This window comes from Triticum aestivum, chromosome 3A, assembly GCF_018294505.1.
Source record: "Triticum aestivum cultivar Chinese Spring chromosome 3A, IWGSC CS RefSeq v2.1, whole genome shotgun sequence".
Classification (NCBI taxonomy): Eukaryota; Viridiplantae; Streptophyta; class Magnoliopsida; order Poales; family Poaceae; genus Triticum; species Triticum aestivum.
In genome coordinates, this window is record NC_057800.1 from 236,348,427 (window position 1) to 236,361,650 (window position 13,224).

Consider the following 13,224-nt stretch of genomic DNA (forward strand, 5'->3'; position numbering starts at 1 on the left):
GATAGATTGGTAGGAAAAGAGCATCGCTCGTCCCCGACCGCCACTCATAAGGAAGACAATCAATAAATAGATCATGCTCCAATTTCATCACATAACGGTTCACCATACGTGCATGCTACGGGAATCACAAACTTTAACACAAGTATCTCTCAAATTCACAACTACTCTACTTGCATGACTCTAATATCACCATCTTCATATCTCAAAACAATCATAAAGAATCAAACTTCTCATAGTATTCAACGCACTTTATATGAAAGTTTTTATTATACCCATCTTGGATGCCCATCATATTAGGACTAGTTTTATAGCCAAAGAAAATTACCATGATATTCTAAAAAACTCTCAAAATAATACAAGTGAAGCATGAGAGATCAATAATTTATATAAAATAAAACCACCACCGTGCTCTAAAAAGATATAAGTGAGGCACTAGAGCAAAATTATCTAGCTCAAAAGATATAAGTGAAGCACATAGAGTATTCTAATAAATTCCGATTCATGCATGTCTCTCCAAAAAGGTGTGTACAGAAAGGATGATTGTGGTATACTAAAAAGAAAATACTCAAATAATACAAGACGCTCCAAGCAAAACACATATCATGTGGTGAATAAAAAATAGCCTCAAGTAAAGTTACCGATAGACAAAGACGAAAGAGGGGATGCCTTCTGGGGCATCCCCAAGCTTAGGATTTTGGTTGTCCTTGAATTTTACCTTGGGGTGCCTTGGGCATCCCCAAGCTTAGGATCTTGACACTCCTTATTCCAAAATACATCGAATCTTTACCCAAAAACTTGAAAACTTCACAACACAAAACTTCAACAGAAAATCTCATGAGCTCCGTTAGTATAAGAAAATAAACCACCACTATAAGGTACTGTAATGAACTCATTCTTTATTTATATTGGTGTTAAACCTACCGTATTCCAACTTCTATATGGTTCATACCCCCGATACTACTTATAGATTCATCAAAATAAGCAAACAACACACGAAATACAGAATCTGTCAAAAACAGAACAGTTCGTAGCAATCTGTAACTTTCGAATACTTATGTAACTCCAAAAATTCTGAAAAATTAGGACGGCCTGAGTAATTTGTATATTGATCTACTGCAAGTGGAGTAGGTATTTATTGCTCTCTAGTACAAAATGAAAATTAATTTCATGAGCGTAAAAGTTTCTGTTTTTCAGCAAGATCAAACAACTATCACCCAAGAAGATCCTAAAGGCTTTACTTGGCACAAACACTAATTAAAACATAAAAAACACAATCATATGAGAAGCTAGATGAATTATTTATTACTAAACAGGAGCAAAAAGCAAAGAACAAAAATAAAATTGGGTTGCCTCCCAATAAGCACTATCGTTTAACACCCCTAGCTAGGCATAAAAACAAGAATAGATCTAGGTATTGCCATCTTTGGTATGCAATCCATAAGTGGCTCTCATAATAGATTCATAAGGCAATTTAATTTTCTTCCTAGGAAAGTGTTCCATGCCTTTCCTTAACAGAAATTGGAATCTAATATTTCCTTCTTTCATGTCAATAATTGCACCAATCGTTCTAAGGAAAGGTCTACCAAGAATAATAGGACACGTAGGATTGCAATCTATATGAAGAACAATGAAATCTATGGGCACATAATTACTATTTGCAACAATAAGAACATCATTAATTATTCCCATGGGTTTCTTAATGGTGGAATCCTCAAGATGCAAATTTAACGAACAATCATCAAATTCACGGAAACCTAGCACATCACACAAGGTTTTTGGAATCGTGGAAACACTAGCACCCAAATCACACAAAGCATAGCATTCATAATCTTTAATATTAATTTTAATAGTAGGCTCTCACTCATCATAAAGTTTTCTTGGGATAGAAACTTCTAGTTCAAGCTTTTCTTCATAGGATTGCATTAAAGCATCAACGATATGTTTAGTGAAAGCTTTATTTTGATTATAGGCATGAGGAGAATTTAACATGGATTGCAACAAGGAAATACAATTTATCAAAGAGAAATTATCATAATTAAACTCCTTGAAATCCAAAATCGTGGGTTCATTGCTATGTAAAGTTTTGACCTCTTCAATCCCACTTTTATTGATTTTTGCATCAAGATCTAAAAACTCCGAATCATTGGGACACCTTTTAACTAAAGTTGACTCATATCCAGTTCCATATTTATCAAGGTTCATATTGGAAAACAAAGATTTAATAGGAGTCACATCAATCACTTTTAGATCTTCATCATTATTATCATGAAAACTAGAAGAACACGCTTTCACAAAGCAATCTTTTTTGCACGCATCCTAGCGGTTCTTTCTTTGCACTCATCAATGGAAATTCTCATGGCTTTGAGAGACTCATTGATGTCATGCTTAGGTGGAATATATCTAAGTTTCAAAGAACCTACATCAAGATAAATTCTATCCACGTTCCTAGCCAACTCATCAATCTTAAGCAATTTTTCTTCAACCAAAGCATTGAAATTCTTTTGCGAACTCATAAATTATTTAACACTAGTCTCAAAATTAGAGGGAATCTTATTAAAATTTCTATAAGTGTTGTTGTAGGAATTACCATAATTATTAGAGGAATTACTAGGAAACAACCTAGAATTAAAGTTTCCTCTATACGCGTTGTTACCAAAATTGTTCCTACCAACAAAATTCACATCCATAGATTCATTGTTAGTCTCAATTAAAGTGGACAAAGGCACATCATTAGGACCAGAATAAACACTTTTATTAGCTAACAATTTCATAAGTTCATCCATCTTTCCACTCAAAACATTAATATCTTCAATCGCATGAACTTTTTTACTAGTTGATCTTTCGGTGTGCCATTGATAGTAACTAACCATAATATTGTCTAGGAGTTTAGTAGCTTCTCCTAAAGTGATTTCCATAAAAGTGCCCCCCGCGGCAGAATATAAAAGATTTCTAGAAGCAAAATTCAGTCCGGCATAAAAGTTTTGTATAATCATCCACAAATTCAAACCATGTGCAGGGCAATTACGTATCATTAATTTCATCCTCTCCCAATCTTGTGAAACATGCTCATGATCAAGTTGCTTAAAATTCATAATATCGTTTCTAACACAGATGATCTTAGTGGGAGGAAAATACTTAGAGATAAAAGCATCTTTGCACTTATTCCATGAATCAATACTATTTTTAGACAAAGAAGAGAACCAAGTTTTAGCACGATCTCTAAGCGAAAACAGAAATGCCTTCATTTAACAATATCATTATCCACATCTTTCTTCTTTTGCATATCACACAAATCAACAATGTTGTTTAGATGGGTAGCGGCATCTTCACTAGGAAGGCCAAAAAATTGATCTTCCATAACAAGATCCAACAAAGCGGTATTAATTTCACAAGATTCAGCATCGGTAGTAGGAGCAATCAGAGTGCTAATAAAATCCTTGTTGTTGGTATTGGAAAAGTCACACAATTTAGTATTATCTTGAGCCATCGTGACAAACAGTCAATCCAACACACAAGCACACAAGAAGCAAGCAAAAAGAGACGAATGGAAGAGGGGCGAAGAAAAGGCAAATTTTGTGAAGTGGGGGAGAGGAAAGCGAGAGGCGAATGGCAAATAATGTAATGCGGGGGAGAAGAGTTTATGGTGGGTACTTGGTATGTCTTGACTTGGCGTAGATCTCCCCGGCAACGATGCCAGAAATCCTTCTTGCTACCTCTTGAGCATGCGTTGCTTTTCCCTTGAAGAGGAAAGGGTGATGCAACAAAGTAGCATAAATATTTCCCTCAGTTTTGAGAACCAAGGTATCAATACAGTGGGAGACAACGCACAAGTACAATCCAGAACCGTTCAACCAACGCGATAAATGGGTTGTCAATCCCTTCATGGTCACTCGCAAAAGTGAGATCTAATAGAGATAGTAAAGTAAATATTTTTGGTATTTTTGTTGTATAGATTGGAAAGTAAAGATTGCAAGATAGTAAACGAGATGCAATGTAAATAAAAGAGCCGTAATATAATAGGAAAGAGACCCGGGGGCCATAGGTTTCACTAGTGGTTTCTCTCAAGATAGCATGTATTGGTGGGTGAACAAATTACTGCCGAGCAATTGATAGAAAAGCGCATAGTTATGAAGATATCTAAGGCAATGATCATGAATATAGGCATCCCATCCATGTCAAGTAAACCGAAACGATTCTGCATCTACTACTATTACTCCACACATCGACCACTATCCAGCATGCATCTAGAGTATGAAGTTCATAAGAATGGAGTAACGCATTAAGCAAGATGACATGATGTAGAGGGATAAACTCAAGAAATATGATATAAACCCCATCTTTTTATCCTCGATGGCAACAATACAATACGTGCCTTGCTGACCCTACTGTCACTGGGAAAGGACACCGCAAGATTGAACCAAAGGCTAAGCACTTCTCCCATTGCAAGAAAGATCAATCTAGTAGGCCAAACTAAACCGATAATTTGAAGAGACTTGCAAAGATATCAAATCATGCATAAAAGAATTCAGAGAAGAACCAAATAATATTCATATATAATCTTGCTCATAGATCCACAATTCATCGGATCTCCACAAACACATCGGAAAATAGTATTACATCGAATAGATCTCCAAGAACATCGAGGAGAACTTTGTATTGAGAATAAAAGAGAGAGAAGAAGACATCTAGCTAATAACTATGGACCCAAAGGTCTGTGGTAAACTACTCACGCTTCATCGGAGAGGCAATGGTGTTGATGTAGAAGCCCTCCGTGATCGATTCCCTCTCCGACAGATCACCGGAAAAGGCCCCAAGACGGCATCTCACGGGTACAGAAGGTTGCGGCGGTGGAAAAGTGGTTTCATGGCTCTCCCCGATGTTTCTAGGGTATAAGAGTATATATAGGAGAAAGAAGTACATCGGTGGAGCTACGAGGGGCCCACGAGGGTGGGGGGTGCGCCTACCCCCCTAGGCACGCCCTCCTACCTCGTGGCTTCCTCGTGGAGTTCCGGACTTCGACTCCAAGTCTTCTGGATTGCTTTCGGTCCAAGAAAGATCATCGCGAAGGTTTCATTACGTTTCGACTCCGTCTGGTATTCCTTTTCTGCAAAACTCTAAAATTGGCAAAAAACAGAAACTGGCACTGGGCCTCCAGTTAATAGGTTAGTCCCAAAAATAATATAAAAGAGCATATTAAAGCCCATTAAACATCCAAAACAGATAATATAATAGCATGGAACAATCAAAAATTATAGATACGTTGGAGACGTATCAGTGTCCCAATACCATCGAGACTCCTCATCATGTCTGTGATCTCATCCGGGACTCCGAACAACATCCGGTCACCAAATTACATAACTCATATAATACGAAATCGTCATCGAATGTTAAGCGTGCGGACCCTACGGGTTCGAGAACACCAACAGTGGAACCTGGATGCTCATATTGGTTCCTACATATTCTATGAAGATCTTTATTGGTCGTACCATAATGACAACATACTTATTCCCTTTGTCATCGTATGTTACTTTCCCGAGATTCGATCATCGGTATCTACATACCTAGTTCAACCTCATTACCGACAAGTCTCTTTACTCATTCCATAATACATCATCCCGCAACTAACTCATTAGTCACGTTGCTTGCAAGGTGATGACCCACAAGTATAGGGGATCTATCGTAGTCCTTTCGATAAGTAGGAGTGTCGAACCCAACGAGGAGCAGAAGGAAATGACAAGCAGTTTTCAGTAAGGTATTCTCTGCAAGCACTGAAATTATCGGTAACAGATAGTTTTGTGATAAGGTAATTCGTAACGGGTAACAAGTAACAAAAGTAAACAAGGTGCAGCAAGGTGGCCCAATCCTTTTTGTAGCAAAGGACAAGCCTGGAAAAACTCTTATATAAAGAAAGCGCTCCCGAGGACACATGGGAATTATCGTCAAGCTAGTTTTCATCATGCTCATATGATTCGCGTTCATTACTTTGATAATTTGATATGTGGGTGGACCGGTGCTTGGGTAATGCCCTTCCTTGGACAAGCATCCCACTTATGATTAACCCCTCTTGCAAGCATCCACAACTACAAAAGAAGTAATAAGGTAAACCTAACCATAGCATGAAACATGTGGATCCAAATCAGCCCCTTATGAAGCAACACATAAACTAGGGTTTAAGCTTCTGTCACTAACAACCCATCATCTAGTTATTACTTCCTGTTGGGGATATTACTACTGGATGTAAACCAGCCAGGAGTAGCTAGATTAACTCCTTGAAGATTAGAAGCCCATGAAGATGTAGGAATGATGGTGCTTTACGAAGGCCCAAGGCCCAAAGGCGGGTTAAAGCATGTAGTTATAAACCGACCCAGTCATGTAACTTATGTTGTAAGATAGGAAGGATAGAGACCGAATTAGACACGTTTATGATCCGGCTTTGGGACTCTGTAACCCGGCGGGCGTTGACCTATGTATATAAAGGGACGACCCGACGGCGGTTTAGGGACGAACAACAACTCGAGAACCAGACAAAGCGGATTCGCTCCCTGGCCTTCGATGCCCTAGCAATACCAATCACAACTAGACGTAGGATTTTACCTTCCTTGAAGGGGCCGAACTAGTATAAAACTCCCCATGTCCCCTTGTCCGGTTTTAACCCCTTTAAGCTAACCCGTAGCGATGGCTCCATGATTAAGTCCTTTCACAAGGACATCTGCCGTGACAAACCCGCGACACTTCCCAATGCCTTCCCCTAGGCTCAAACAATGGTGAAGTGTCACGTAGTCGACGTTCACATGACACCACTAGAGGAGAGATGACATACATCTCATCAAAATATCAAACGAATACCAAATTCACATGACTACTTATAGCAAGACTTCTCCCATGTCCTCAGGAACAAATGTAACTACTCACAAATCATATTCATGTTCATAATTAGAGGGGTATTAATATGCATGAAGGATCTGAACACATGATCTTCCACTGATAAACCAACTAGCATCAACTACAAGGAGTAATCAACACTACTAGCAACCCACAGGTACCAATCTGAGGTTTTGAGACAAAGATCGGATACAAGAGATGAACTAGGGTTTGAGATGAGATGGTGCTGGTGAAGATGTTGATGGAGATTGACCCCCTCCAGATGACAGGATCGATGGTGATGACGATGGTGATGATTTCCCCCTCCCGGAGGGATGTTTCCCCAGCAGAACAGCTCTGCCGGAGCACTAGATTGGTTCCGCCAAGGTTCCGCCTCGAGACGGTGGCGCTTCGTCCCGAAAGCTTCCTTCATTTTTTTCAGGGAGAAAGACTTCGTATAGCAAAAGATGGGCACCTGAGGCCTGGCAGGGGGCCCACGAGGCAGGGGGGCATGCCCAGGGGGTAGGGCGCACCCCCACCCTCGTGGATGGTGGGTGACCCCCTCTGGTGCTTTCTTCGCCCAATATTTTTTATATATTCCAAAACTGACTTTCATGGAGTTTCAGGACTTTTGGAGTTGTGCAGAATATGTCTATAATATTTGCTCCTTTTCTAGCCTAGAATTCCAGCTGCCGGCATTCTCCCTCTTCGTGTAAACCTTGTAAAATAAGAGAGAATAGGCATAAGTATTGTGACATAATGTGTAGTAACAACCCATAATGCAATAAATATCGATATAAAAGCATGATGCAAAATGGACGTATCAACTCTCCCAAGCTTAGACCTCGCTTGTCCTCAAGCGGAAGCCGATATCAAGAAATATGTCCACATGTTTAGAGATAAAGGTGTCAATAAAATAAAATACGGACATGAGGGCATCATGATCATTCTTAGAACAACAACATATATATATTTTCATATGATTTCTTATGCTAAAGTAACAATCTTATTTACAATGTAAAGTATGAATCAGAAACTTCATTGATGCCCACGAGGTGCCCATGAGGCAGGGGGCGCGCCCAGTGGGGTAAGGCGTGCCCTCCACCCTCGTGGATGCCTCGTGTCCTTCCCGGACTACTTCTTATTTTCCTATTTTCTTAAATATTCCAAAACGGAGAAAAATGCTATTACAACTGTTTTGGAGTCGGTTTACTTACCGTACCACATACCTATTCCTTTTCGGAGTCTGATACGTTCTGGAAAGTGTCCCTTATATACTCCTCTGGGGTTACGCTGCCAATAAAATTAGTTTCAACATTTATGGGATTACCTGAGATATAATGTTTGATTCTTTGACCATTCACCACCCTCGGATTTGTGCCTTTGAAGTTGTTGATTTTTATGGCACTGGAACGATAGACCTCCTCGATAACGTAAGGACCTTCCCATTTAGAGAGGAGTTTTCCTGCAAAAAATCTTAAATCAGAGTTGTATAGCAAAACATAATCACCTACATTAAACTCACGCTTTTGTATCCTTTTGTCATGCCATCTTTTAACTTTTTCTTTGAACAGTTTGGCATTCTCATAGGCCTGGGTTCTCCACTCATCAAGTGAGCTAATGTCAAATAGTCTCTTCTCACCGGCAAGTTTGAAATCATAATTGAGCTGTTTAATGGCCTAATATGCCTTATGTTCTAGTCCGAGAGGTAAGTGACATGCTTTTCCATAAACCATTTTATACGGAGACATACCCATAGGATTCTTATATGTAGTTCTATAGGCCCATAATGCATCATCAAGTTTCTTGGACCAATTCTTTCTAGATCTATTAATAGTCTTTTGCAAAATTAATTTAATTTCTCTATTACTGACTTCTACTTGACCACTAGACTGTGGGTGGTATGGAGATGCAATTCTATGATTAACATCATACTTAGCAAGTATTTTACGAAAGGCACCATGAATAAAATATGAACCACCATCAGTCATTAAATATCTAGGGACTCCAAACCTCGGAAAAATGAATTCTTTAATCTTACTAGAGGTGTTATGATCAGCACTACTAGTTGGAATAGCTTCTACCCACTTAGTAATGTAATCAACATCAACTAAAATATGTGTATACCCATTAGAGGAAGGAAACGGTCTGATATAATCAAAGCCCCAAACATCAAATGGTTAAATAACAAGTGAATAGTTCATAGGCATTTCTTGACGTCTACTAATATTACCAATTCTTTGACATTCATCACAAGACAAGACAAACTTACGGGCATCTTTGAAGAGACTAGGCCAATAAAAACCGGATTGCAATACCTTATGTGCAGTTCTATCTCCAGCGTGGTGTCCTCCATAAGCCTCGGAGTGACACTTGCGTAGGATCTGTTCCTATTCATGCTCAGGTACACAACATCTAATAACACCGTCTACTCCTTCTTTATAAAGGTGTGGGTCATCCCAGAAGTAATTTCTTAAATCATAGAAAACCTTTTTCTTTTGCTGGTATGTGAAACTAGGTGGTATAAATTCAGCAACAATGTAATTAGCATAATCGGCATACCATGGAGGAGTATGAGAAGCATTTATGACAGCTAATTGTCCATCGGGAAAGCTATCATCAATAGGTAGTGGGTCATCAAGAACATTCTCTAACCTAGATAAGCTGTCTGCAACGGGGTTCTCAGCTCCCTTTCTATCTATAATATGCAAATCAAATTATTGTAGTACGAGAACCCATCTAATAAGTCTAGGTTTAGCATCTTTCTTTTCCATAAGATATTTAATAGCCTCATTATCGGTGTGAACAGTTACTTTAGAATCAATAATGTAAGGTCTGAACTTATCACAAGCAAATACAACTGCTAAAAATTCCTTTTAGTAGTGGCATAATTTCTCTAGGCACTGTCTAGAGTTTTACTAGCATATTGGATACCATTTAATTTCTTATCAACTCTTTGTCCTAGCACAGCACCTACAGCATAATCACTAGCATCACACATAATTTCAAAGGGTAAATTCCAATCAGGTGGCTGAACAATAGGTGCAGAAATCAAGGCTTTCTTAAGTATTTCAAATGCTTCTACACAATCATCATAAAAGACAAAAGGAACATCTTTTTGTAAGAGATTAGTCAAAGGCCTAGAAATTTTTGAGAAGTCTTTAATGAACCTCCTGTAAAAACCAGCATGACCAAGGAAACTTCTTGTACCTTTAAAGTCCTTAGGATACGTCATCTTTTCAATAGCATCAACTTTAGCTTTATCAACTTCAATACCTCTTTCAGAAATTTTATGCCCCAAGACAATACCTTCATTAACCATAAAGTGACACTTCTCCCAATTCAAGACAAGATTAGTTTCTTCACATCTGTGCAAAACTCGATCAAGGTTGCTTAAGCAATCATCAAAAGAAGTTCCATATATGGAGAAATCATCCATGAAAACCTCAACATCTTTTCACAAAAGTCAGAGAATATAGCAGTCATACATATTTGAAAGGTAGCAGGTGCATTACATAAACCAAAAGGCATACGTCTATAAGCAAAGTTACCGAAAGGGCAAGTAAAGTTGGTCTTTTCTTGATCCTCTTTTGACACAGGTATTTGAGAGAAACCAGAATAACCGTCTAGAAAGCAAAAATGTGTATGTTTAGATAATATTTCTAGCATTTGATCAATAAAAGGTAAAGGGTAATGATCCTTTTTAGTAGCTTTATTTAATTTGCGGAAGTCAATTACCATTCTATAACATGTAACAATTCTTTGTGGGATCAATTCATCTTTATCATTAGGAACAACAGTAATGCCTCCCTTCTTAGGGACACAATGGACATGACTTAGCCACTGACTATCAGCAATGGGATAAATTATACTTGCCTCCAGAACCGTCGTTGGTGATCAACAACCAGTTTAGCGTCCTTCTCAAATTTTATTTTGTGCTGGCATAGACTGGAATAATGCCCTCGAGATTATGAAGAGTATATCCAATAGCAGCACGGTTCTTCTTCAGAGTTTTCAATAATTTCTCTTCTTCCCGCTCTAAAAGGTTAACACTAATAATAACAGGATATATCTTCCTTTCATCAAGATAATCATATTTAAGTGTATCAGGTAATGGTTTAAGCTCAAACACGGGATCACCCTTGGGTGGAGGAGGATCCCCTAGAATTTCAACAGGTAAGTTGTGTTTCAAAATAGGTCCCTGTTAAAGAATACTTCATCTATTTCCCTTCTTTCATTCATAAATATATCATTTTCATGGTCTAACAAATATTGTTGTAAAGGATCATTAGGAGGCATGGCAATAGAAGCAAGACCAAAAATTTCATCTTTACTAGGCAATTCTTTATCATGGGGTTGTCTATGAAATTTAGCAAAATTAAAATCATGAGACATATCCCCTAAACCAATAGAAACAACATCCTTTTTGCGGTCTATCTTAGCATTAACAGTATTCAACAAGGGTCTACCAAATATAATGGGACAAAAGTTGTCTTGTGGGGAAGCAAGAACAAGAAAATTAGTAGGATATTTAATTTTCCCACGCAAGACTTCAACATCTCTAACAATCCCAGCCGGTGAGATAGTATCTCTATTGGCAAGCTTAGTAATAACATCAATATCTTCTATCTCCACAGGTGCAATATCATGCATAATTTCTTTATATAAGGTATAAGCTATTGCACTGACATTAGCACCCATATCACATAAGCCATGATAACATTGATCTCCTATTTTTAACAGAAACAACATGCATGCCTACAACAGGTCCATGTTTATCTTTAGTATCGGGTTTAAAAATTCTAGTAGCTTCATCACAGAAGTAAATAACATGCCCATCAATATTATCCAGCAAGAAATATTTAACCATAGCAATACTAGGTTCAACTTTAATTTGCTCAGAGGGTTTGAGTGTTCTAATATTACTTTTGTTGACCACAGTTGAAGCTTTAGCATGATCCTTTATTCTAACAGGGAAAGGTGGTTTCTCAATATAAGCGGTAGGAACAATAGGATCAACATTATAAGTGATAGTCTTTTCTTCAACTTTAATAGGTTCAACTACTTTTACTTCAATGGGAGGATGCTATTTAAACCACTTCTCCTTAGGGAGATCCACATGAGTAGCAAATGATTCACAGAAGGAAGCTACTATCTCGGAGTCAAGTCCATATTTAGTGCTAAATTCATGAAAAACATCGGTATCCATAAAACATTTAACACAATCAAACTTAGGTGTTATACCTTGTCGGATTATGGGTTCCGGCAAAACCCTTGAGGTTTGAACACTGGGGTGCGCACGAAGATCTTCCCCCCCAGCGCACACTCTCACAACGATCTCAAAACGTAGCTCGCCGAACCCGAAGAACAAGGGACACAAGAGTTTGTACTGGTTCGGGCCACCGATGTGGTGTAATACCATACTCCAGCGTGGTGTGGTGGATTGCCCTGTAGGCTGGGGATGAACGTGTACAAGGGAAGAACAGCCTCCAGAGGAGAGGTGCTCTTGAGCTCGATGAGCTTGTGTGGCTGGGATGGTCTGAATGATCCGATTACCCCCCTATGCTGGTGGCTAGTCCTATTTATAGAGGCCCGAGTCCTATTTATAGAGGCCCGAGTCCTCTCCCCAAATATTAGGCAGGAAGGGATCCCACAACGGCCAATTCAAAGGGGGACAGCGAGTACAAGTTATCCTGACAAAAGGTGGTCTTTGCCTGCCAAAGGTTCTGGCGGTGACACCGTCGTGGGCTCCGTGGTGACCTCCATCTTGCCACCCTGCTGGTCTTGGTCTCGTTGCACCGATACGGTAACCTTTGACTGATGCCTCGGGACTCCTCGCCCGCACCTGCCTCTTTAGCACCAAAGAGGAAACTAGCACTCTGCACCCGCTGGCGCCCTCCTGGGTCCCGCCTGGCCTTGGTCGTCATGGCTCATGTCACGGGAACCTCACAAGGTGCCCCTCGCCTTGATCTCTCCGCTCCTTGCTACCTCTTGAGCACTGCATTGGTTTTCCCTTGAAGAGGAAAGGGTGATGCAGCAAAGTAGCGTAAGTATTTCCCTCAGTTTTTGAGAACCAAGGTATCAATCCAGTAGGAGACTACACGCAAGTCGCCTGCACCTACACAAACAAATAAGAACCTTGCAACCAACGCGATAATGGGGTTGTCAATCCCTTCACGGCCACTTGCAAAAGTGATATCTGACAGAGATAATAGGATAAATGTTTTTGGTATTTTTATGATATAGATTGAAAGTAAAATAGATTGGAAACTTATATGATGGAAAATAGACCCGGGGGCCATAGGTTTCACTAGTGGCTTCTCTCAAGATAGCATAAGTATTACAGTGGGTAAACAAATTACT